This window comes from Gopherus flavomarginatus, chromosome 4 (genome assembly GCF_025201925.1).
Source record: "Gopherus flavomarginatus isolate rGopFla2 chromosome 4, rGopFla2.mat.asm, whole genome shotgun sequence".
Lineage (NCBI taxonomy): Eukaryota > Metazoa > Chordata > Testudines > Testudinidae > Gopherus > Gopherus flavomarginatus.
The window spans coordinates 128804871-128831385 of NC_066620.1; the positions used below are offsets into that span (position 1 = coordinate 128804871).

Below are 26515 nucleotides of genomic sequence, written 5' to 3' on the forward strand. Positions count from 1 at the left end.
CCTAATAAATGAGTGTACCCCAAAATAATGGGCAAATCTGGTAACACTCCCCAGTGTTCAATGTTCTTCCTCATATTTTTTTCTCATGTTTTACTTAAATGCAATCCTGAGGGGCCTGTAAGGGAGGAAGATTATTCACACATCTGTAGCACCTGCTGAGCAGTGGGAGGGGTTTGGCAGTACATGGCTAAGCCTGAGAAAAGCACCTCTCTTAGGATTTGATCAAATGTTCAGAAAAGACTTCAGCTGTCTCCACTGAGAGCGATGGAATTTGCCTGTTAGAATACAGACCTTCTAAGATGGACACTTCAGTCCATGACAGACATGTTTGGATGGAGACATAGTATCTCAAGTGACTGCTCCTATAACACAAAGCAAACTAAACTAAACAAAACAAAGGAAGCTTATAATGTTTCTATATTTGCTTTTAAAAGACTTACTTTTATAAGACACAATTTCTACCTGTATCCCTATCAATGATTTTTCCTTAAGTCCAGGCACCAATTTGTTACTGTTGTGTTGAGTGCTGCACTTCTAGTACTGATTATTCTTACTTATTCAGGGGGAAAAATCTTTGAAGTCTATACATAACATTCTCTGTGTGCAATATAATAAATATGGAATAAAAAAGGTAGTGAGGGAAAAGTAGATACATGTTCTATTTGCATATTTTAATTAGCAAAATGTTTTCTACCACATTGGGCTTCATTTCATTTCTGTGTATAAGGAAAACTGCAAATAAAACTGATAACATAAGTATATGTTAGTGCTAAATATTAAATTAGTTAAAAGGTTTGATGTAAAGTATGAATTTTTCATACACTGTCATTCATTTTTGCTGAATATATTATTATGTTGGACAAGCAATATTTTTTTATCCCTGGGAAACAGTGCAAACTACTAGCATCATTTCTTCAGAAGAATAGTGTATTTCTTCCTTATTGCTTGTATTGTTCAAGGCTTCTCTTAATCTGTTATGAGTGTATTTTAGTTTAAGGAAAAAAAAACAAAAAATTTGATTGTGTGCTATTGTTGCCTGCCAACAATGAGCTAAAGAGGTTAATGGATCATAGATTTGGCAAACAGCCACACTTCCTCCTGCTCAATACATTTAACAACATAATTTTTGTTTAACTTTTAGCATTGAAGGAGTTGTTCATAAATAGAAATTGGATTTTTATACAATTTATCCCAGAAATCCTGCAGCTTTTTCAGTCATTCATGGTGAACATTTAAGTCCTATAGTTGAATGGGTAAGGAATGAAAAATAGCAGGCTCCTGATTCTCTTGTGCCCAGCGCCTTGTGTAATCTTTCGCTTGTGTAAAGTGGATATAAATTGTTATAAATCTGAATGGCAGCAGGCTCTTGCTGTTTTGCATTTATCGTTCTTCATACTCTGGGACTCATGTCACTATGAATGGCAAATATATATGCATTGTAGCAGACTGGTAGCATTTTACACTCACTTTATACTGGTGCAAATAACTATACAAGTAAAGGACCAGGGAGAATCAGGCCCTCAGTTGGTATTTTCTGCTACCTGAGATACTTTGGGCCCAATCCTTTCCTCAGTGAGGTGATTGGCCACCAGCCTGCTCACATGTACGAACCAGTTCATACCTGGAACTAGTCTTCGTAAGACCACTTTCCAACTTCTCATTTGCAATTATCCAGTTTACTCTAGTTCCCTTCACCTTCCCTCAGTGACTAAAACGAAAAGGTGTACATTCAGAGACAATAGTTAAAGCTCCTAAATGTTGTAGTATTTAAAACCAACAACAAAAACTTCACCAATTCACTCTGAAACTTGCATTCAAAAGCCCACCCCCTTCCCAATCTCGAGGGTGGGAGTGGGACACCTTTCGAGCAGGTCTTCTAGCGAAAACTCGTTAGCCCAGGTCTAGCTGTCTCTCTCCATCCTGCTATGTCCGCTGGGGAACACTAGTGAGACTCCATAATAGGACAGGCAGCAGCAGTCGAGCTTAAAATGCAAATCAACAAGGAAACAACTTGACGGTGGCTATGTTTTCCTCTCCTGAGAACGGGGGGGTCTGGGGTTTTTAAACAATTCCCCCACCATGGGGAAAATATTTCCATGTGCCAGTAAGTAAAGCATGGCACCTAACTGCTGAGCCGATCACTCCGTTTGGGAAGAAGGTGAGCTGGGGGGGCGGGGGGGACGGAGCGGGCATCAAATCAGGTATTGCAAAGCTGCCTCGGCGATGCCGCTGCTGCTTCCTTACTCCGCGGTGGAAGTATCCGGCAACAGTCCGGAGCAGCGAGCAGCAGCGCCCCGGCCGCTGCTTCCCGCCTGCTGAGCCGCGCTCCCCGCCCCGCTCGGGTCCCCGGGGCACGCTTGCACCTGTCACATGGTGCCCAGTGCGTGGCTGAGCCAGGCCGGGGCCCCGCGGTGTCGGCCCGCTGCTCAGAGGGACCCTGCTGCTCTTAGGCTGCGTGTCTGCGCGGGGGGCACCTGCGCTGCGCTTCCCAGCCCGCGCGGCTGTGACCTAGGGGGCGAGGGGGGCTTCTCCGTGCTCCAGCCGAAGCGACTCTCGCGCGCAGCTGGGCACATCCACCGGCGGCAGCAGCTGCGGGGCGCTCCGGGAGCGGGAGCGGCGCCGTGTCTCCCTCGCAGCCACCGAGGCTGGACCTGCTCTGCTCCTCCGGCCTCCCGCAGCAGCCGGGGAAGGCAGGGGAGAGGGGCCCTTCTGTGGGAAACGATTCCTAGCTCGCAGCTGGGGAGCGCGAGAGAGTTTGTGTGCGAGAGACTGGGGGGGTAGGGGGCGCATCTGCTGCTGCCGCTCCCGGGCACAGGGGACTGGCAGTGCAGGGACTGGGGCTGCTGCTGCTGTGCCCGCGCCGCGGGAGCGCGCCCTGCTGCACTTGGCCCCAGGCTGTCTGGGATATGCACAAAACGCGTCCTGAACTCCGCCACTTCTCCCCGTCTCCAGCAGTGCGTGTGTGTCTCGCTCTCCCGCACGCAGCAGAGCCACTCACGCTAGGGTCTCCTGCGCGGGGCTGAGCCGCCCTGTGTGCCCTGGCTGCTGAACGGCGGAACCCGACCCGCTGCCCCCGCCTCACCCCTCCTGCTTCTCAGGATGCCCGGTAAGTGGTGGTGAGTCGGGAAGTCTGCCCGTGCCATCAGCTGCTGGGCTAGCGATAGCAGTGCCCGGTCTTCCCGCACGCGCGGCAAGGCGGAGGGGCGAGGAAGCGGCTGATGTGATGCTAAGGTGAAGCCGTAGAGAAGGACTTTTCAGCTGCTGGGCTGGATCGCTGTGATATCGCTCCGGGTACAGTAGGAGGGTTTTCCTGTGCATTGCTGGGGCTCCTGCGCTGGGGGTTGTGCATTTCTTTGGGGACACTTTGGGGTTTCTGTGAGCGTGCCACTTGCCACGCCACAGTGAGTGCAGTGTGGGGGCTACTCCGTGCATTGCCGAGGGGCTTCCCTGGCTTGTTCTGGGTACCTTGGGAGCATTGTGGGAGTTGGCCGGGGTGCAGTTTTTTGGAGGGGTTGGTTCTGTGCAGTGCTTTGGTACAGTTGTGGGCATGGTCCTGTGCATCAGGGAGATGGGGTTGGTTCCGTGCATTGCTGAAGGGTTGGTTCTGTGCCTTGCTGGGGATAAGGCTGGAGCTGCTGGACACGGGGTTCTGTATTGCTGAGGATACGCCGGAGTTGCTGTCAGGAATTAGCCCATATCTGGCTGCCAGAGGCTTGTCGTTTATACGTTACTGATAGAGTGACCCTTATTTAGTGATGATGCGATTCAGGGCTGTAGAAGGGGAGTGAGAGGGTCTGTTCTCCCGCCAGTCGCTGTAACCTGCGGTGGGAGAGGCTCCGCTAATGGGGTCGGCGGCATCGCGCCTCCTGTCGCCTGGGTCAGAGCTTGGGTCTTCCCCGCTCCCACCACGGGCAATTCAGCTCTTGCCCAAAGAAGCCGCCTACGGAGTTCATCAACTACTATCCCTTCTTCCTGCCAGCCCATCTCTCTTCATCATGTGCTTCATAGCGGGTTCTGGCTGCAAAATATTGTTTCCCTAGGGGAGGCTTAATATTTGCAAAATGGTTGATATAAAATTAGTGCATGGCTGCATTGAACTAGAGATTTGTGCCCGGTGACTCCTCTCAGATGGCTGGTACCTCCAGCTGTCAGATGTCAGACTCTCTAGAGCAAAGGGGTTGTTTGTTCTTTCCCACAAATCAAGCAAAGCAGTGGGAAACAGATAAAGCTGGTGATTGCTGGAGACTTTTAAATGGATTTTTGCTACACGATTTCAACATTTCTCCTGGTTTTAGAAGCAGCACTATGACGAACATATCTTGTCTCCGTTTATTTGAAATGCTGGGTCTGATCCTGCTCCTACTGAAGTCAATGGCAAAACTCCCATTGACTTCAGTGAAAGAAGGGTAGGGCTCATACTGAATACTGTTCAAAGGAAAAGGATAAGAGAGAGCAGGCGGAAAGAGGTACAGCAGCAGAGATTAGTGAAAGAAGTTCATTCTAAGAAGATAAGAATAGCTGTTACCAAAGAGATTTTTAGCTGCATTGTGTCAGAATTATCTTGTAGATTTCCATTCGGACTGAGCGAAGAAAAATCTCAATGATTGTCTTCTCTTCCAATGTTTGCTAACAAAAGGAAGACTGAGTCACTTTATACACAGACTTCCACAAAATATCCAAGGGGTCAGAATAGCGGTTTGTTTTTTTTCTGGTGCTCTGCTTTCTCCTGTCCCTCCGCTACTATAAAGTTGTTAACCAGAGAGAGGCCTGATCCAAAGCCCACTGAGCTCAATGCAAAGGTTCCCATTGACTTCAGTAGCCTATAGATCAGACCCTAGGAGTAAGCAGTGGGAACTGGAGATTAACAAGAGAAATGTAATATCCCTAAGGAAAGGTGTTGCATAATATTCATGAATAGTTTCCTCCTTCCCCTTGGGAAAACACAGTACATGTTGTATAATTTTTATTTCTTCCATTTTAAGAACTCCTGCACAACATACACACAAAGAAAAATGCATCTTAGTAATTAAAATGAATATCATATAGATTACAAAGCATATTTTATACAAAAAAAATAGTAGATGGAAGTTTTAGCTCATAGAATGTTGTCTGCATGGTGGAGTATCAGGGTTAGAAGCAGTTCAATATATTAATGGGACCCCAAATCTTTAATAAACCTTTAAGAAAAAACTCTCTCATTTGCATATTCTGACCACTTTTTAATCCTCTCCACCTACTCTAAAAGGATAGAATGTTATTTGTACTTTATAGGTATATTTGTCAATTCTCATCCAAAAGAATAATTTGTGTAAGCTCTATAAATAGTGACCTTACTAACTTTTCTACAAAGTGTTTAAAAGAACTCCAAAATACTTAATATCCTTATACAAATATCTAACTACCATCAGGGTCATGGTAGTAATCCAATATGCCTACAGATATTTAATTGTTAGAAATAGGATGCTTCATAGCAAAGAAGAAGAAGAATAAAATAGTCAAGTTAATATACACTGTACATGCAATTCAAGATACTGGACCTAGCTGACAGTTTTTTTTTCCTGTGCTTCCAGAAGAATTGCTGTTAAATTGAATGTATTCATAATATTTATTTATGGACAGATGTTCCTATTAGAGCTGGGGGGGGGACAAAGCTTTAAAGCAGATAAATGCTTTTCTTTTTATCACTTTCTCTTTTCTCTTGCAACCTTCATATTACGAGGAGAAGGGTCAGACTTAAATGTCACACTGCAGTTTCTATCCCTAACTTTACTGTAACATCCTGAATTTAAATTGTTTCAAATCAGGTACTATAAATTTGAGGGTCAGACAGAATTTTGTTGAGGTTTTTCTTGTCTTAATCTAGTGGTTACTGACAGGCATCATAATAAGCTATTTTTACTATTATACTTTTCATTTAGATAATGAATATTTTTCCATATTAAAAACTTTGGCCTGATTTTTTTTCTCCAAAGCTGGTAAGCAACTGCAGGTCCTGTTGACTTCATCTGGAGTTGTGGATATTCCGCAACTCTGAAAACAAGGACATTTTATTTGCACAAATTTTAGCATAAGCCCTATAAGCTGTCAGCTATGCTGTGTTGTACACCTTTTTAGATTTTGTCCCAATGACTGCTCACATATACATTAAGAAATCCAAGTGATACTTGAAACATTTGTGTATTCTGAAATTAGAAAGTGTATACTCATTTTTGGCATTTATCTATAAATGACGTGTGCGTGATTTGGGGAGCAGGGGTTCCTAGATTAGAGGTTGTAGGGAGTGGGAAAGGAAATTAGCAAATGAAGAATCTACATTTGAACCTCCTTTAATCACTTTTAACCTTCTTGTCAGTATAATCTGCTGAGGAAAAAGTGTTGCTTGATCCAGATATCATTCTTGTCTAAATTTTTCACTTAGGCTTCTGAAAATGTACTCTAAAGTATGTTAATTTATAAAGTCTTGTAATCTTCCAGTGTGTTTATCATACGAATGATACTGACAGATTACTGGGCTCATATAATTAGACTGTAAACATTCTCACCAGGATTCCAGCAAAAAGACCCTTGACTGTTTTCTGACTTCATGTTTCCATTTTAAAATCAATTGTATTGTGTCATATCTTAGTCTGTAGAGCAAATTCTTAGAAATAGAAGAATATAGTTCTTAACTCATAACCCATCAATTTAAGAACAAAAACATCCATAGTAGCTCAAATCCATCAAAATATTGTATTTAGGTTACGCATTCTACATATGGAATATGACATGTAAAACAGATGGTATATAAAATTATGCATAGCATGGCTGGAGAACCACAATATCTAAATTCAGTGCAACAGAACAAGGAAGGACTGTCATATGTAACTTAATGTTTTAGTGGCTTATGTGTACTGGCTTAGTGTTTATTAGTGGTTTCATTCATGAATTTTGTTTTCCTTTGTTTTAATCATGACTTTCTAGAGAAAACAATTGGGGTAGCCGTGTTAGTCTGTATCCACAAAAACAACAGGAAGTCCAGTGGCACCTAAACACTAACAGATTTATTTGGGCATAAGCTTTCATGGGTCCACTTGAAGTGGTTTTTTACTCATGAAAACTTATGCCCAAATAAATCTGTTAGTCTTCAAGGTGCCACTGGACTCCCTGTTGTTTTTTTAGAGAGAACATTCTCTCTTTGAAATGCATGAGTTTACCACACAATAGAGTCTAGTGTCTAAATAACATGAAAACATACATCAAGGGAAATACTGTTATATCAACTTTGGTAAACTATGTAAAGACAAGCTTTCACAAAATTCAAGATTAATAGAAACATTCTTGCATATTTAAAAAAAAAAAAACAATAGTTTTTTAACCAAATAAACTGCCCCTGAAATATTGCAACCCAAATAATGTTTTCCTGGAATTTCGTTACTCATCCATACTGTTTACCTAGCAAAGTAGCTGGCAATGGATGACTAATGAAGTCATTTTGGTCTGTGTAAATACTGTGCTAGTACCAAATCCTAGCTTTCCTTCTCAGGCATTGGGAGTTTTGCCTCAGTAAAGACTGCAGGATTTGGCCCTGAATCAAGAATTTTTGTAACTATGCAAAATAGTGCTTATTTTAAAATCAAATAAAAAGGTTATAGCAGAAGGACTCACATTCACGTAAACACTAAGCCCATACATATCTTTAAGCCTGTACTTAAGTTCCATTGAAGTCACTGGGATTTAGGCATTTTCTTAAGAGCTTTGCTGCTGATAGGGATGTTTTCTTGAAGCAGGGCCACAAATATTGACAGTGGTTGGACTATACTATGTAATGACTGCTTGATAAATTTTATTAACTTTTTTGGGGGCGGAGTGAGGGGGAAACGCCTTAAACAAAAATCTTTTTTTTTAGTTGTGAATCCTTTATTTTAAATGTTCAAATGCATTTTTAATTGCATAAAACCATATAATGATGCTGTAGAGCTGAGACATCTTATGCTCAGACCCAAGCAAATTTTCAAAGATGAAGTATGAAAGAACAAACTTTATAATTAAAGTAACACAAGATAAACTTTAGTAATACTAACAGACACCAATTTAACATAATACAAAACAATCTCTTGTTTAAAGCTTATAAAATTCAGCTATTATTGAATAGGTAAATTAAGGAAAGTTTCCACAGTTAAACTATTTAATAACCCAGAGAGCCTTTAAGATATTTGAGGTGACACTGTGCTTCACATTGCAAAAACTGATAATGTTAGCTCACTGGTACCTGTGGTCATGATGCATCTTGTTGCTAGCAATGGGATGCTTCTTGAGAAGATCTGACTTTCTATGCAGAGGGATTAAGATAACATGTCTGTCGTGGTGTGGTATGTAATAGTAGTGTCCAATCCATTTTCTTTTCTGCGTGATATCAAGTTAATCTATTCACGTTGCTGTACTAGTATCTTGTATTATTATGTCTTGAATAATCTTGACTGTGTGCGTTTGTTGGAGTCTCCAAAGGACTATCATAAATAAAACTGTTAGTCTGCATTATAGTAGAGACATTTGGAGACTACCAAGGGATAATTGAATATTACATTTAGGCAAACTTATTTAAAAAAGAAATCTAAATACCAAAAATGATTGAGTTAAAGATGATAAAGATCTCTAAACCAATGTATAAACAAAGGATATATACTCTGTTTTTAAAAGTCATAAAGGCAATGCCAATATTGGTTTAATCCTGCATAGAATTAACTGTGACATGAGTTGAAGAATCGGGGTTTGTCCTCCAAAGCAGGTGCTTAAACTTGCTCAGCAGATAAATAAGCTTTCTGCACAAGCTGCATTTAGTGTACATCCACAGTGCCTCCCACTCCACTAATTAGCTTTGCTACTCTGACGATACCTTAAAAAGTGACATTTCTCACAAGTACACTGGGCTTGTCTTAATGGCAATAGCCTTGTACAGCATCCTGGGTCTTGTGCAAATGGGCAACTTTTGTTTTTTGGTCTTATGGCTATTATGTTATAAATAATACATAAAAACAAATACCACAGAATTTGTTTAAATAAACAAACCCAAACCGTTCGCCAGTATTTTTCTACTTGATACAGATGCTGTTTTAATAGAAGTTTACTTAGTGGAATAACATGAGACAACAGAACAGGCCACTTAAGTCTGCTACTCTCTTACTCCTACTTCTGAGAATTAAATTTACAACAGATTTGGGATTGACTGACACAGGAAAAACAAGCAGAAATGTATGAGGATGCACTTTCTCTTCAGACAGAGAAAAAGTTTGTACTCTTAAGTCTCGATAGGACTTTTCACATGTATAGAATTATGCATTTGCTTAAGTCTTTTCAGGATCAGGGCCTTCTTAGATACAATTTTGGAGAACTCTCACTGCTCATTAGATAGATAACACTTTCTGAGCATGCATCAGTGACTATACTTTTTGTTTTGTGAATTCACAAAACATCAGACCAAAATACATTGATTTTTTGTTTTGTTGGTACACTTTCAAACAAGCATCTTCATCCTTTGTCCCGTGCTGCCCATTATGGAGTACCTCATAAACATGTGCAAAGCCACCTTCTTCATTCTACTTAAAATTCTCCTCTGCCATGAAGCCCACAACATCCTGACAATGGTTCGGCAGTTTTCTGAGACACTCGCCCCCCTCCCATCCCCTGGCTTATTCCCTGGCAATATGACCTTACTGTTTCCTTGTGCTCCCTGGGTCTGTTTGTTCTGTCCACCAGGTGCCTCTGATTTTATACACAGATTATAAGATTGTTCTGGAAGGAATCATTTATGTGTTTATACAGCACAATGGGGCTCCGGTCCATGATTAAACCCCTAGACACTAATTTAATAATATATAATAAATGTGCTGGGCATTTCACAGTACAGTCTAGAATAGAGAGAAAGGCAAGATACACTGGGAGAGACAGAAAATGGTTACCTTAAATATCTATATATAAATTTCTGAACTAATTATTTTTCAGTTGTGCTGAGTATAGACCACACAGAAGTGATGGTGAAATCCTGGCATCCTTGAAGTCAATGGGATTTTAGCCACTAGCATTGATGGGGCCACGATTTCATACTCCTTTAGGAATTATGTAGAGGAGGAGAAGATTGGTGACCTAGCAAACTCAGCTTTGGAGGTAGATCTTTGCTTAGGGATCAGCACTGCAGAAGGTTTGGAGAAAGAAGTAAGGGAGAAGGAAACAAAGGAGGTGTTGATGCTAGCAACGCTGGCAGACCAAGAGGGTGAGTGGAACATGATGTATGTAGGCCATAAGTAAATTGTACTGGGCCTCAAAGGTGAGACCAAGAAATTAAAAGCCATTAGAAGCCAATAGAGCTATTCAAAGAGCATTTGATATTGTTTGACTAATAAGGAAGATAACTTTGGCTGTGACACTCTGGATTAGCAGGAAAAGGTTTTGGGGGAGGATTTTGATTACAGGTTTTGAGAAGACCTGAAGTTAAATAGTTGAGATGGCAAATAATAAGGGCATGGACAGGAGTTTTGCTTCCAGAACAAAAGAAGGCTTCATGGGGGGTGAGGAGGGGCTTGTTTTTTTGTTTTGTTTTTTAATCTTATAGAAAAGAAGTGAAAAGGTTTAGCAATGGCCTGGGTATGAGGCAAGCATGAGAGGAACGAGTCAAACATGATTATGAGATTGTAAACCTGAGAGATGCAGAAGATTAAATGAATCTGATATTTTCTTACTAACAATTGAGCTCCCTAATACTGATGTTAATCCTTGAGACCTGGTCTACACTACGCGTTTAAACTGATTTTAGCAGCGTTAAACCGATTTAATGCTGTACCCGTCCACACAACGAAGCCCTTTATATTGATACAAAAGGCTCTTTAAACTGGTTTCTGTACTCCTCCCCAACGAGAGGAGTAGCGCTAAAATCGGTATTACCATATTGGATTAGGGTTAGTGTGGCCGCAAATCGATGGTATTGGCCTCCGGGCGGTATCCCACAGTGCACCATTGAACGCTCTGGAAAGCAATTCTAACTCGGATGCAGTGGCCAGGTAAACAGGAAAAGCCCCGTGAACTTTTGAATTGCATTTCCTGTTTGCCCAGCGTGGAGCTCTGGTCAGCCATGCAGTCCCAAATCCAAAAAGATCTCCAGCATAGACCATACGGGAGATACTGGATCTGATCGCTGTATGGGGAGACAAATCTGTTCTATCAGAGCTCCATTACAGAAGACGAAATGCCAAAGCATTTGAAAAAAAATCTCCAGGCCATGATACAGAGTCCACAGCACAGTGCTGCGTGACAAGCGTAACGGAAAGCCAAAGAATCAAATGGATGCTCATGGAGGGAGGGAGGGAGGGGGTACTGAGGACTCCAGCTATCCCACAGTCCCCAGCAGTCTCTGAAAAATATTTGCATTCTTGGCTGAGCTCCCAGTGCCTGTAGGGTCAAACACATTGTCCGGGGTGGTTCAGGGTATAGCTCGTCAATGTAACCCCCCCCATGAAAGAAAAGGGAAAAAAATCGTTTCTTGACTTTTTTCAGTGTCACCCTATGTCTACTGAATGCTGCTGATAGATGTGATGCTGCGGCAGTGAAGAGCAGTATCCGCTCCCCTCCCCTCCCCTCCCCAGTGGCAGACGGTACAATATGACTGCTATCCGTCGTCATCATCAGCCCGTGAGTGCTCCTGGCTGGCCTCAGGTGAGGCTGGCCGGGGGCGCCTGGGTAAAAATAGGAATGATTCCTGGTCATTCCCAGTAGATGGTACAGAATGGCTGGTAACCGTCCTCATCATAGCAACTGAGGGCTGAGCTCCATCAGCCCCCTCCCTTTCATGTGTAAAGAAAAGACCCTGTACTGCCTGGACTATCATAGCAGCGGGATGCTGGGCTCCTCTCCCCCGCACCGCTTAATGTCCTGCCTGGACTGTCATAGAGCTGGAGGCTGCCTCCCCCTCATTTTATCTCACTAACAAGTCAGTGTTTCTTATTGCTGCATTCTTTATTACTTCATCACACAAATGGGGGGGACACTGCCACGGTAGCCCAGGAAGGTTTGGGGAGGAGGGAAGCAACGGGTGGGGTTGTTGCAGGGACACCCCCTAGAATGGCATGCAGCTCATCATTTCTGTGGGATCTGACACGGAGTAGCTGTGCTCTCTGGTTCTCTGATACACTGGCTCTCTAGTACATTTGCCCCATATTCTAGGCAGGACTGACTCTATTTTTAGATACCATAAAGGAGGGATTGACTCGGGGAGTCATTCCGATTTTTTTCTTTGTGCCCCCGGCTGACCTCAGCCAGGGGCACCCATGACAGCAGCAGATGGTACAGAACGACTGATAACTGTCTCTGCTGTCATGCAAAGGCAAATGAATGCTGCTGTGTAGCGCTGCAGTATCGCCTCTGTCAGCGGCATCCAGTACACATACGGTGACAGTAAAAAAAAGCTGAACGGGCTCCATGGTTGCCATGCTATGGTGTCTGCCAGGGCAATCCAGGGAAAAAGGGCGCGAAATGATTGTCTGCCGTTGCTTTCCCAGAGGAAGGAAGGAATGACGACATTTACCCAGAACCACCCGTGACAATGATTTTTGCCCCATCAGGCACTGGGATCTCAATCCAGAATTCCAAGGGGCGGGGGAGACTGTGGGAACTATGGGATAGCTACGGAATAGCTACCCACAGTGCAACACTCCAGAAATCAACACTAGCCTCGGCCCATGGACGCACACCACTGAATTAATGTGCTTAGTTTGGCCACGTGCACTCGACTTTATACAATCTGTTTTACAAAACCGGTTTATGTAAAATCGGAATAATCCCGTAGTGTAGACGTACCCTGAGACACAATGAAACCTGTATCAAAAGACAAATTAGTATCAATTGTCTTGTCTTGCTTTAAAAAAAAAAAGCTTTAAGAACAGCTAAGATTATAGTTAGGAGCTTTGCTACAACAGCGTAAACTAGAAAAAGTATCTGTCTATATAAAAATGAGAATAATCAGGATGAAATAAGTTTAACTGAGATCAACAAAACAATACAAAAGTTATCTAAAATGTTTCTACTGTTAAGTAAACAACAAATCTGATGCATTGCTGGAATGAATGTTTAAAAGGGAAAAAGCTAGAAGGGACAATTTAGTGGATTAAAAACCCAGATGGATAGTAATTAATATAGATTATATTTTTAAAGTATTTTTATATCAAAATCTAAAATGGTTTCTCCTTTGACCCCTTCTGGCTTCCCTGTCACTAGTAGGGATCTGCTTATTGTCAGACAGGAAACACAATGAAGATAAAGGAAGATATGCCAGCACAATAAATAATTTACTATAACTGTTTCCTGAAGGTAAAACAAAGCAGCAGAGCCCGGTGGTTTTCCTGAAGAATGTTTTAAACCTATAGCCAGAAATTAGCTCCTGTACTGACAAACTGTAGATTGACAAAGGCGGAAAAAAAATCCTTCACCTCAGAGTTTGAGGTAAACATTGTATTATATCCTGAAGAAGAGAAGCCTGAAGATTGGTTTGTCAGCAACCAACCAATGTCACTATCATATACTGACTTTAAAATCCTGCCAGTAAGACTTGGATCAGCAACCCCATATCTTATACCTAAGCACCAGGGGCCTGATCCAAAGATTAGTGAACTCAGTGAAAAGACTCTCATTGAATTCAACGGGGTTGAGTCAGGTTCCGTGCCCAGGGATAATGTCCATAGAGCATTAGAGTGAGCCTTTGATGCAATCATCAGATAAACTGCATCTAATATAGCCTCTTGATGCTGAAAAAGTAGTTGACTGGAGCGAGTGGATCCTTTCTTTGGCAAGATGTCCAAAATTGAATTTACTTGGAATTTATTTTAGCTGAATCATTGCCATGCATTCTCATCTATGTGCTGCTATAAAATTATTAAGCATGGTAGAAGATGGGATGGTAAGCATTTTCTACCACTTAATTTCATATTAGTGCCTGTAGCAAAAGGATTGATATCAAGTGCAAAATCAGATTTGTAAATGACACTCTACATTTCCATCTCTCCAGACAACAAACATGCTTTTATTTATACTCTAGGCAGAAGTGTCTGTTCCAGAATTATGATTCAAAATCTAATTTCAAAGCAAATATTAAAATACCTGCTGCTGTGAACTTTGCAAATTATTCTGAACGAAAAGTCTGAGTGTGGCTTTCAAATATTGCAAAGAGGTTACACCTAAGCAGAAGAGACTTTGAGTGAAATCCTGCCTCATTGAAGTCAGTGGCAAAACTCCCATTGACTTCAGTGGGGCCAGATAACTGTTGTAATAAATTGTACATAGCAGGTGACATCACTAGCCCACATTTAAAAACAATTAATTGGTTTGCTTCTTCTCCAAGGGAGGAATTCACTCCACTGGCATGAAGTACAACTGTCCAGGCTCCATGTGAGTGGAATGCAGAGTGATTGGGCAGATGAAATCTACTCTACCTCCAACCCTGGATCAGAATGTGGGGCTGCTGTTTAAACCCAAGCTTCTTTTCTAAACTGGAAGAAAAAATCCAATGGGGAAAAAAGGAATATATTTGTTTTTTCATTACAAACATTTAGTTTATTTGAAAAACTGCAGTTTTGAATGAAATGTTCCATATATTTTACATTGCTTTTTGAAATAAAAGTAATATTTTAAAAAAATTTTGACCAGATATAATTGCATGTATTTAAGTTGAACAGGAATTTTTGACTAAACATTTCTTTGTTGGAAAGCGCTGGTTGTCAAAACCAAAACTGTTCCTGTGTTGAAAATTTTTGTCATATCCTATTTGAGTTTTTTTTAAAGAAAATGTTGTTTTTGTTTAAAAAAACAAAACAAAAAAACCCTTTAAATTTAATATTAATGTATAATGAAATATATGAATGTTTCATTTTAAAGTTATGAAAACAAAATGTTACTTGACCTGATCTAAATTATTTTTTTCAGATTATCAATCCATGAACATTTGAGAGAAACTTTTTGTTTCGATTCATGATGGGAAAATTGTCATGGGATGGGGAAAATGTTTCCCGCCAAGCTCTACTAAGCACCTCGTGACAGAGCATATGAGCTCTTCTCAATTCCTTACTGAGGTGTAATTTTATCCTAAGTCTTCCTCCATAACAGAAAGGAAGAAGTGGATGCTTGGGCCCCACACAACATCTGGGGAAAGAGGAATAACTAAATGATCCCTTTAGGTTGCTTTTTGGCTGGATATGAGTTGATTAATCTTTCACTTGGCTCTGTTTCTGACCAAGGCAGAGGGTGAGTGGACTTCTTATTGCTGAACTGGATTTAATCTATGGGAAGGCAAGACCTGATGCTAAATGGTAATTGGAAGGTAGCTTGAATGGAGCACGTCTGGCTCTTCGGCAGCAATTCGGCGGCGGATCTCTCAGTCCCTCTCGGAGGGAAGAACCTGCGGCCGAAGTGCCTCTGGTCGCGGCTTTTTTTTTTCCCCACCACATGGGGTGGCAAAAACACTGGAACTGGCCCTGATTCCAGTAGTATAAGATGTAATATTTGTTCTTTGTTTGTCGCTGTCCTTGGGTGCACTAATAAGAGCTGTCTATGAACCAGACATCTTGTCTTCTGGATTCTGTTACCCAAAATACATAAGGCATGGTATATGCCTCACAGTCAGTGCATTGGGTCAATATGGAAAGTTAAGAATCGAGTTATAATAATATCCAAATATGCTGGAAAACCGTAGCTGGCCAGTCATTGCTGGTGACTGTAGCCATTAGGGTTAAAATCTTCAAGAAAGACGACCTGCAGGAATTGTTTTCTTATTTCAACAGATAATCGTAGCTTAATGTGTGCCCTAATTCTAAGGCCTGATCTGCACTGAACTTCTGTACTAGTATAAATATATTGATTAGGAATGTGATTTTTTTTTAACCAATATACCAATAAAACCCATTACAGTGGATGCAGTTCTTCTAGTGTAAAGGTGCCATATACTGGGATCACTCATTCCGCTTCTAGTACAGGATTAGGCATTATCTGTATAAGCACCTTCATAATATTATAACTGGATCCACACTAGTTATGGGGTAGTACTGCTATAACTATGCTGCTACCATTAAAGCAGTACAACTCTTGTGGGTAGACCAGCCCGAATTATCTGAAACCAAACAACATTCTGAAAATGTGAGCCATTACTAGAGGATTGCTGATGAAGATATACAAAAACAGTAGTCATTTCTTGCCCATTTTTCAATACTTACAGTTACGTTGCTCAGTGACTGCAACAAAGGCCAGTTTGCACTAAATGTTAAAATCCTAGGACTGTTTATTTACAAATTCGTTTTCAAGAGTTTATAAATAATTGAAATCTGTATTAAAATAAAGGGCATGAGTTCCAACATTTGTGCTCAGATAGAATGCAAACATGTACATAGGTAATTTTATATGGTGAAATGTATTTTGACACGCATGGCACTGAACATGTCAGGGTTTTGTCTTAGTTCATACTCCTGCAAACTTTCCAGGTACATAAATCTCCACTGATATTATTAGAAATTCAGCTTTTATAAGGTTGGCAGAATGGGCTCATAATGGGAATATACATAGCACTGGGCTGATTGTTTGTTTATACAAACAAAGATCTTTCAGCTCATCATCATGGGGAAGAAGAAAATGTGTTCAATTAAGATGTTACTATACATGAGGTCTCAATTTTGGGTATTGTTCAAAGTTAGCATCAATGAACTTGTAGCTTCTATTTCTCTTTGGAGCTTATCTACAAATTCTAATGGTGAACTATTAACATGGACTTTAATCATCCCATTCAGATTGCCAGAAACACTCTGCAAGTGAAAATGAATGGGTACCAAGGATTTGGTTAATAAGAACATTTACAAACTCATGTTATCGATGAAATGTATATAAACTATAGGGATGGTTCTGCTTCCCACTCTGATCCTTGTACACTGCTCTAGTGACTTATAAGGTTTGTAAAAAAAGATGGCAAAATGATTGGGGAGAATTCCCCTGGCACAAGCCTTATGCTGGATTATTTTAAGAAGCCCTGCACTGTCCATCTTCACAAACCAGCATACAGATTGGGTTCTGGGAGGGGCAGGAGTGGGGCCATAGAGAATGCTGGGGTGGCTGCCCTTCTTAGAGCAGTCCCTTTAAGTTAGACTGGGTTCAGCCCCTTTAGCAGGAACCTTTGCCCTACCTTCCTTTGCACTCTGCTTTCTGACCATGCCACTGTTTATACACACATGAAAAGAACTAGGATGGGCCCAAGGTGTAAAATTTAGATCTGACTCTGAACTTCCCCAAATTTGGACAGACCGTGAAGCCTGGCTGTGGTAGAGGGAATCATTTGTTGGAAAATTCCAGGGTTTATTCAGTACAGGGGTGTCTGGATTTCCTCTAGAAGATAGTGCAGGCTGAGATGAAGGCTGACATAAAAGCAGTTCAATCAGACTCATTCTTGTAAAACTGAGCATTGCCTGTTATAACTCATCATGTTTGCAAAATAATGTGCAGTGTGCTAGACCATAGTAATGTATAATAGATGTTGCAAGATACTTGAGAATAATCTGAGAATGGTATTGAGTGATCAATATATTATATACCTCCATGTATAGATTTCTGATTTGTTCTATTAATTTTATATTGCATGCACTTTCTGCACAGAGTATATTTGAGTTTATTTTGAAAAGTATAAACATAAGGAAAAATTATGCTGCAAAGCTGAACTACTGTATTAATATAAATAACTATATATAAAAATAAATAACTCTGAACCTGTCATCATTCTTTTCATGTGAGGGAAGCATATTAACTAACAAGTTACACGATTGGGGTGTGGGGTGGGGGAGAATCTTATTCCTACTCTGGAATCATGCATGCCTCTGCCCCATCATCCTTTCCCCCTGTTCCTGACTGTTTTGTGGATTTTATTAAATTTACTAGTATCTTTTGATGCCATGAGTCCACTACAGGGCATGCTATCCAGAAGTTGCTCAGCCACTGTAAACTTGTGGCCAGCCTCAAATCTGGTGACTGCTGCACAATTCATACATACTGGGATAGTGAGTGTTCTTCCCATGGTTTACAAGCCTTTCATCACAGACTCCAGTCTCAGATGGTCTCAACTTCCTATCCGGTCAAGGTTTAGCCATCTGCAGACTAAACCTTTACTAGGTCTCCAAAGTTATGTCATAGTGCTGCAAAACTCTCTGCAGCTTGTCTAGATTTTAAAACATTGTCCATTGTGGTGTAACTATGCACATCAATTAAATCATAGAAATGTAGGGCTAGAAGGGACTTCAAAGTCATCAAGTCCAGCCTCTGCCCTGAGGCAGGACCAAGTAAACCAAGACCATCCCAACAGACATTTGTCCAACTTATTCTTAAAAACCTTCAATGATGGTGATGCCACAGCCATCTTTGGAAGACTATTCCAGACCTTAGCTATCCTTATAATTAGAACGCTTTCCCCAATAACTAACCTAAATCTCCCTTGCCACAGATTAAACCCTTTACTACTTGTCCTACCTTCAGTAGATGTGGAGAACAATTGATCACAGTTCTCTTTACAGCAGCCCTTAACATATTAGAGGACTATTATCAGGTCCCTCCTCACTCTTCTTTTCTCAAGACTAAACATGCCCCTTTTTAAACCTTTCCTCATTAAATCAGGTTTTCTAAACCTCACTTTTGTTGCTCTTCTCTGGACTTTCCCCAATTTGTCCACATCTTTCCTAAAGTGTGGCACCCAGACTTGGACACACTACTCCAGCTGAAGCCTCACCAGTGCCAGGTAGATCAGGACAATTACATCCTGTGTCTTACATAAAATACTTCAGTAAAAATTTCAGACTAACTCTAACTTGTCCAGGTCATTTTGAATTACAGTCTTGTCCTTCCAAAGTGCTTGCAAACCCTTCCAGCTTGATGTCATCTACAGAGTGTTATAAGCATACCGTTCCCTCTGTTATCCAAGTCACTAATGAAAATGTTGAATAATACTGGATGCAGGACTGACCCCTGCAGGATCCCATTACATATGCCCTCCAGTCTGACAGCAAACCATTGACAACTCTGCTCTGAGCATGGGTTTTTCAACCAGTTGAGCATTCATTTTATGTTAATGTCCTGGCCACTGTTTCATCTTCCTCTCTCTACTGCTTTCCATGTGCAGTAGGCCTGACAGTGACCTCAGTTAACTAACCTTGTGGCTTCTGCTGTAGCAGCTATTAGCCAAATTCTAAAATAATCTGGGGAAAAAATTGCAAAGTTGCTTCAGCCTGCATGTTTCAAATGTGTAGCAGAAGTCTTGGGCATCAGTGGCACCTTGGTGTCCCTGTAGCACAGTTTATCCTGAAGACTGACATGCTTTAGTCTAGCTCAAGTCAGAGGTATCTGGATTAAATTTAATGGATCTGTGGTATACAGGAGGACAGACGATGATCTGATGGTTCCTTCTGGCTTTCAACTTTATGAAATTATGGAGTGTTGAAAAGTGGTAGCATTAACCCTTTCCATCTACTTATCTCTCTGCTCCACCATATCAATGTCCACTTCAATATGTTTCATGAGATGCCGTTTTACTCTACTAGTATTTTAGTCTGTTGGTCCCTGGGCTCAGGTAAAATGTTACAGTAAAGCTCAATTTACTCCCTGATATTCTGGACAATCACCTGCATTTTAAATGGTGCATCCTCATAAAACCAAATTTTGGAAATATGATACCTAATTTTGCACCCACAATTTTGGAGTCAGTCACAATTGTGTTTATAATTGAGTCTGCACTAAACTGTGACATCTAGGGGCCAGATCCTTTCAAATGATGGAAAAATGGCATACTTGCATTTAAGTCAATGGAACTACGCTGATTTCTACCAACTACAGATCTGGCCAGTGGATAACAAACTATCTGACGTTTGGGCTCAGTCTGCTAGTTAGAAGTGCTAACTGTGGCTTCTTGGACACCTTAAGTATTCCTTTAACTGGACTTACATTTGACTGCTGACCCAATATCCCAGGGTGTTTGGAAGCCATTATAGAAAATGTCCTACTTCAGACTGTAAGGAGAAAAAGTGAAAAGTGCAGACCCATATTCCCACACAATGGTACTTCCTCATTTGTTCATAGGTATTCAGGAAGGAAGCAAGGTTACCTCCCTCTAGCACAAGGAAAATAATTTAGAATGATCTCACTACCCTTTGCATTACAGCTTTTATTGCTTCTCCTGCTGCTTTAGTTTGATCAAGATGATGCTTCTCATTGTGCTGCCCCTGCTCTTCATGCTACGCTCCCTGCTTTGGCTGCTTCTCATACTTCAGCTTCTTCCATTCCAGGATTCAGTGTGATACTGGGTTGCCTGGCCTGACCTGTCTGTCTCCTCCTCAGGCCCTCTGCCTCGTCATCTAATTTGATGTTGTCTTTACCCTCTGATTCTCTCCAACCTACAGATTGCAGTGGGCACCCAGCCATGGAATGGAACCAGCTTTTGGGCACAGAATATACCCCACTGCTTCTGGGCATGGATTGCAACCCATTAGCCATCTGTTTGCCTGATCATTATGAATAAAAGCTGCCCTGAGCTAGTCCTTAGCGAGGCCTTTAACATCCTTACCTCTGTCTTCACACAGCCTTACTAACAGAGCTTTCCTGTACTCCCTGCAATTAATGGGCACCGTGCCACTCTGAATTTAACCTTCCTTATCTTGAAACTAGACTTTGAAAGGAACTAAACAGTTCTTTGTTCATTGAACACCTTCTGGTTCAGTCTGACTGCTCTTTTTGTATGTGTGTCAGGGAGCAGGATGTATGTGGGTAATACATTCTCTAGTCCACCAGCTGCCACTGAGTGTATCACTTCTCTCTTGGGCACCACAAATCCATGCCATTTCAGCGTTCACCCTATTGAGACAGCCTGACATGTTTCATCAAGTGGCACAAAACGCTTTTGCTTCACTTGAACTTAAAATGAAGAGATTGGCATAGGTTGATGATGCTCTGATACAAACACTGTTCTTTTTATCCCACCTATGAAGGCTGATATAACTGACATGTTTTGGGAACATATTTTTAAGAGATGTACACTATAGGCAAAGAGCACTACAATACAGTCATAGGGTGAAATCCTATGCTATGCTATGTATGAGTACTGCAGGATGAAGAAGCAGCCTCTTCTGTCTCCCTCATATAAGCAGAAGGGAAGGATCTCTGCATAGCATGCTAGTAAGCAGTAGGAAGAGGGTCTATCACCAGTGCTCCCATCACACTGTAGAAGAGGCAATAGTCTGCTATCTAGGGTGTGTATCCAACCCTTTAGCCAGTTAGCACATGCTACTGCTGCTCCTGTTAACATCACTGCTCATTTTAAAATAAGCAGCCAAGTGTGCCTGGCAGTATTGTCTCCTAGCCAGCCATGAGCTAGTCGATCCTGCAGCTGTAGGATAGCTTCTATGCTAGATGCATGTTGAATAATCCTCTGACTCCACTCTTCGACTGAAATAATGGCAGGATGTTGTCATTAGAATTTATTTTATTGTACAATCTTAGATTGTCAGCTCTTTGGACCAGGGCCTTTTTTGTTCTTGTACAGTGCATTGCACAGTCGGGTCTATGATGGGGGCAGGGGAAGGCTTCCAAGTGCTACTGCAGTACAAAAAATAAATGATTATTTTACATTAGTTTCAGGCCAGCATATTAGTGGAAACCTGAAGATAATTCATTTACATGTGTACATTTGTTTGATTTGAATGAATGTATTAAAAGGGTTTGTTAATTCGCACAAATGTTTTCCTAAAAGCTAAGTAAAGATGTATTAAACTTACATTGTGTCAAGTATCAAGAGGTAGCCGTATTAGTCTGTATCCACAAAAACAACAAGGAGTCCAGTGGAGGTGCCACCAGACTCTTCGTTGTTTTTAGTAAACTTAGTTTCTTTTGAGATCACATTCAGACTACTGTTTCCAGAGATCAGGTCCTTCATGTGGGGATCTACATAAAGACATGCTTTAAGTATATTCTGCTTAATTTGTTGTCCATTACCTTGCCTTGAGACCCACTCTTGATGCAATAAGGATCAAAGTGACACTTAATTGGAAAGAAGGGCTCTTCGTTCCTTCTGGGAGTTGCATGTGGACTGTATCACTCTTGCAGTGACTGCAAATGTTGTTGTTTAATAGATTAAGGCCTTGACTTAATGAAGGACTATATTACTAGCTCTCCTCACTTTGAGTGATCCCTCTCAATTCTTTGCTTAGTCCAGCCTCTCAAGGATAAAGATAAAGCATAAGCCATGCTGCAAACTCTATCTCCCCAGTTTCACTTGGAATTTTATAAGAAGAAAATAACAAAATGTAACTCCATGCCAAAAAATCCACCCTATCACAAATGGTCTGTTACAGCATACAATCACCTATCTCAACATTAGATACACCAGTAACGTGATATTTGTTCCATTTGTAGTGGAGAAACCCTGACTAATTAACAAAGTGAAATATTGCCCTTTTTGTGACTGAAATTTGCAAATACTAATGAGATTATATAATTGTACTGTCAATTAATTAACAACTGTTTATGGTTTTTAGCATGTATTTAGAGAGATGTTGCAGTGTCACTGAGTCTGTTAGAATTCTAACTGAGTTTGGCTAATTAACTCAAATCCACTCAAACCTCACATAAAATGCACTTGAGTACAAAATTTAAAACTGTTGCTTGACAGACAGAGAAGCTATTCTGACACCTCTGTTGCCCCTCTGCTAAGCAGTAGCAAATGACTAGGACATTGCAGGTTAGCATCCCAATTGTAAAGAAATGAATGGCGCTGAGCCACAGTGTATTCTAAGTAAATTGTTTTTATTTATGTGTGTATATCAATGCTAGAACAGAGATGGTCAAACAGCATTCATGGCAATATATCCTTTTGGGAATCTCAGCACAACAATGCCTGGGTCACAATGAGCAACTCTGCCTTGAGAATTGACTCTAATCAGACAGCAAACTCTCCTGCTACTCATGCAGCTACTCCTTTCAAGGACCACTGCCTCTACATAGTTTTTGCTGTATAAGGCCATGTCTTCTCAAGACAGAACATACATGCTAAGAGACCATGGAATGCTGTGTCACAATGCCATCTGATAACACCTGCCATAATATTATAGTGGCAGTGATTGGTTCAGCTACATTCAAATACATGTGTTCTAACTGTATCTTCCATGGTTTGTAACTTTCTGAAACATTGACCTGCTGGACTGAAATTTTCCAAGCTTGGTCTCTGCCTGACGGAGAGCTTGGTTAGAAAGTTTGAAAAAAAATGATCAAGTCCATTATTTTTAGTATAAGCAGAATTTAAAATGTTTTTGCTCACTATAAAAATAAAATACTTCCAACCTTTTTAAATAGGATTGCCATCTCTGAGGCACAAAAAACTAGGACATTTGGAATGATCCTGAGCCCATAAAACTAGCCAACTGGCAATGTTTAATGAGCATCTGTCAAGATTCCTTCCCTATTCTGAACTTTCGGGTACAGATGTGGGGGACCTGCATGAGAAGCTCTAAGCTCAATTAACAGCTTAGATCTGGTCTGGCTGCCACCACCCCCAAGCACTCCCTTCCCTGGGTAGCCTTGAGAGACTCCTCCACCAATTCCCTGGTGGACACTGATCCAAATCCCTTGGATCTTAACACAAGGAGAATTTAACCATCCCTCCTCCTTTTCCCCCACCAATTCCTGGTGAGTCCAGATCCAATCCCCTTGGGTCTTAAAACAAGGAAAAATCGATCAGGTTTTTAAAAAGAAGGCTTTTAATTAAAGAAAAGAAAGGTAAAAGAAAACCCTCTGGGATAGATTAGCATACCAGCTACTCTCACAGTCAACAGATTCCAAACACAGAGGGTGTTCCCCTGGGCAAAACCTTAGTTACACCAGAAAAATACCCAAATACTCAGTTTGATTCTTCCTCTAATTGCACAAGACAGGTTACAAAGAAATAAACATAAATCTATTTATTCCTTTCTAAAACTTACTACTCTGATAAGAGGTTGGTTCCTTGATCTTTTTAACTCCGGCTGAAACTGAAACTGACTAAATAAAGGAAATGTCCCTCCTTCCTTTTGAAACATCTTGTTCCCCCATTGGTTCGTCTGGTCAGGTGTCAGCTAGGCTAGGTGAACTTCTTAGCCCTTTACAGGTAAAGGAGACGTTAACCCTTAACTATCTGTTTATGACAGCACCCTTACAAATTTCCCAGGAGAGCTACCTCAAAAAAGGGACAATCCTGGGAAAATCTGGATAAGTAGCAACCCATTTTTTTTGAATAGGCATGTAACCAGAATGTCTGGATATAGAAAGCTGAAATTTGGTATCCAAGTAATCCTCACTTGAAGTGCTTTTGAGTAGTTTAGTGAAATCTTGGTTTTGGTTTGACTGAGTTATGACCCGTAAAAAATTGTATGCTGGGCATCTGTCTGTGTTTTATGTATCTTTTTGTGTATCTAAATGAAGGCTGTGTTGCACATGCTGTGTGACTAATTTGTAAATTTACTGAAATGCAAAGGGGTTAGATAAGGCTGCTCACAATTTGTACAATATGCATGATGCTCTGATGTACCTTATCAGCTCTTCATTGGAGATGGGTATTCTGTGGGTCTCCTAAGGAAAATGGGACAGTACATTTCAGTGGTTTGTAATTCAATAGCTCCAAATCAGGGAGTTCACATACTCTATCACAACTTTGTTTCAACTTGACAAATCTCCAGAGTTCTAAAGAGGTGAAGCTCCTTGTCATTTGATTCCTTTTCCCCATATTTATTTTCTTTTTCAAACAAACAAAAAAAACCACCTAGGAAATCCCATATAAAATCTGTTAGAAGGTTAAGGTCTTGATCTTGCAAAGACTTATGCATAGGAAGAATAATTCCCTCTACTGAAGGAATTACTGTCTGAAATTCTGCGGTCTTTGTTATGCAGAGGTCAGACTAGATTATAGTCCTTTCTTCTGTCCTTAGAATCTATTAATCTATGTATTTAGCTTTCAGCACATGAGGAATCCCCACTGAAATCCAGCACCTGGCTTCTCTCCACCACCTCTCTGAAACTACTATCTTGTTCTCCAGAATTTCATCTTTTATTTAAATAGAAAAAGTAAATCTCTAGCCATTATGGTTTTGACAAAAACCTCAAATATGAATGAAAGGTATGTTTCTACTGCAGTGTGATAGGCACTTGGGCTAGCCCAGCTTAGATGTAAGCAGCTGCAGTGTAGAGCCACCCCTGACTGCTTTCACATTGTGTCTGTACTCATCTGTGTGAGGTGGTAGAACTTTTGCAAGCATGTCCCATAGTTCTTAGCACTCCATGTTTTTCCCAGTGGATTGTGGGAGAACTTATCTGTCCTGGGCATGCAGGGGAACTGTGGGAAGGCACTGGAAGGATATCCTCATTGGAGTGATTTACATGTGTCCTCACAAAGGGGGTGGGTTACAGCACTTGGGCTTTAACATGTAGGCCAGGACAGGCGAGTTAGTCTGGGTTGAAAGCACTGATGTATCTGGGAGAGGCTTTGTTTGTGGATGGGAGGCGGTTTAGCAGCATAGTCTGGGTTAACTGAAGTGAAGATAAGCCCTGAGTATAGCCAATACGGGGGTATCTATGTGACTCTGCCAGGAGCCTACAGCAATAGCTCGGAGAGGTGAGAATTGCACCATTCATCATAGTGAGGTGTTGTTTCAGATGCCCAGTGATGACTTACATATTGACACTGTTAATGGTTTCATTCTTTGTGTAATAAAGGAAAGGGTAAGTCACACTTCTACACAGTTTACTGTGAGGTCTTTTTTTTTTTTAAGTGTCAAGAGTAGGTGGTGGTTGGGTGAGCTTAATCACTTGTCTCTTCCCCAACCGAGGAGTCGAGTCCAAAGAACATAGCAGAGCCCATGGATATATTCAGGTCCCACCAAGGGGAATCTCAGAACATGGATGATGATCTTTGTGCAAATAATCAAATCTACAGCAAGTGGTGTATGGTGTTAGAAATGTGGGTGGTGCTTATTTTGTGGATGGAACTTGGAAGAGGACCACCAACTTTCCTCTGCCCCCAGTCCTGAGCCTCTCTAGAAGGAATGTTAAAATAAAGTTTTTGGGAAGCCCTGATCTGGACCACAATAAAACTATAATGTTAAAGAAAAAAGGACAATGGCAGGAAACACCTGATTGGTTTTTTCAGTTTTTTTAACTGATTAGTTTCATATTTGTGCATCTGAAAGGACTGATACTTGGAAGAGGAACTCTTTAGGGACAGTTCCTTAGGTCAAGTATAATGTAGAAATATTTCCCAGGTCTGGAAACTTCTGCAGATGAACTGGGGCAAAATCTTGGGTATAATAATTCAGATTTTGTGCTAAAAGCCATGATACAACTTTATAAAGTGCTCTCTAAATTTAATCCGGAAAATAATTTAGTATGTGGAATGGCTGGGATCTTCCCACCTTTTCCCTTATTTAAATGCCATTCATCAAGCATACCTCACTTTCTGGCAATGATG

The 26515-nt window shown here is 41.1% G+C and overlaps 1 protein-coding gene across 4 annotated transcripts in view; it reads left to right on the forward strand.

Moving 5' to 3' along the window:
* The first annotated feature begins 2795 nt into the window (after positions 1 to 2795).
* HS3ST5 (heparan sulfate-glucosamine 3-sulfotransferase 5) overlaps positions 2796 to 26515 on the forward strand; it is a 281166-nt gene continuing 257446 nt past the window's right edge. For 3 of the 4 annotated variants that reach the window (XM_050949821.1, XM_050949819.1, XM_050949822.1), the window contains exon 1: positions 2796 to 3106. The gene's annotated coding sequence lies outside the window, so the exon portion shown is untranslated. Of the gene's footprint in view, positions 3107 to 3211; positions 3292 to 26515 lie in introns of those variants that run through there. The other variant, XM_050949820.1, reaches the window with a different exon arrangement.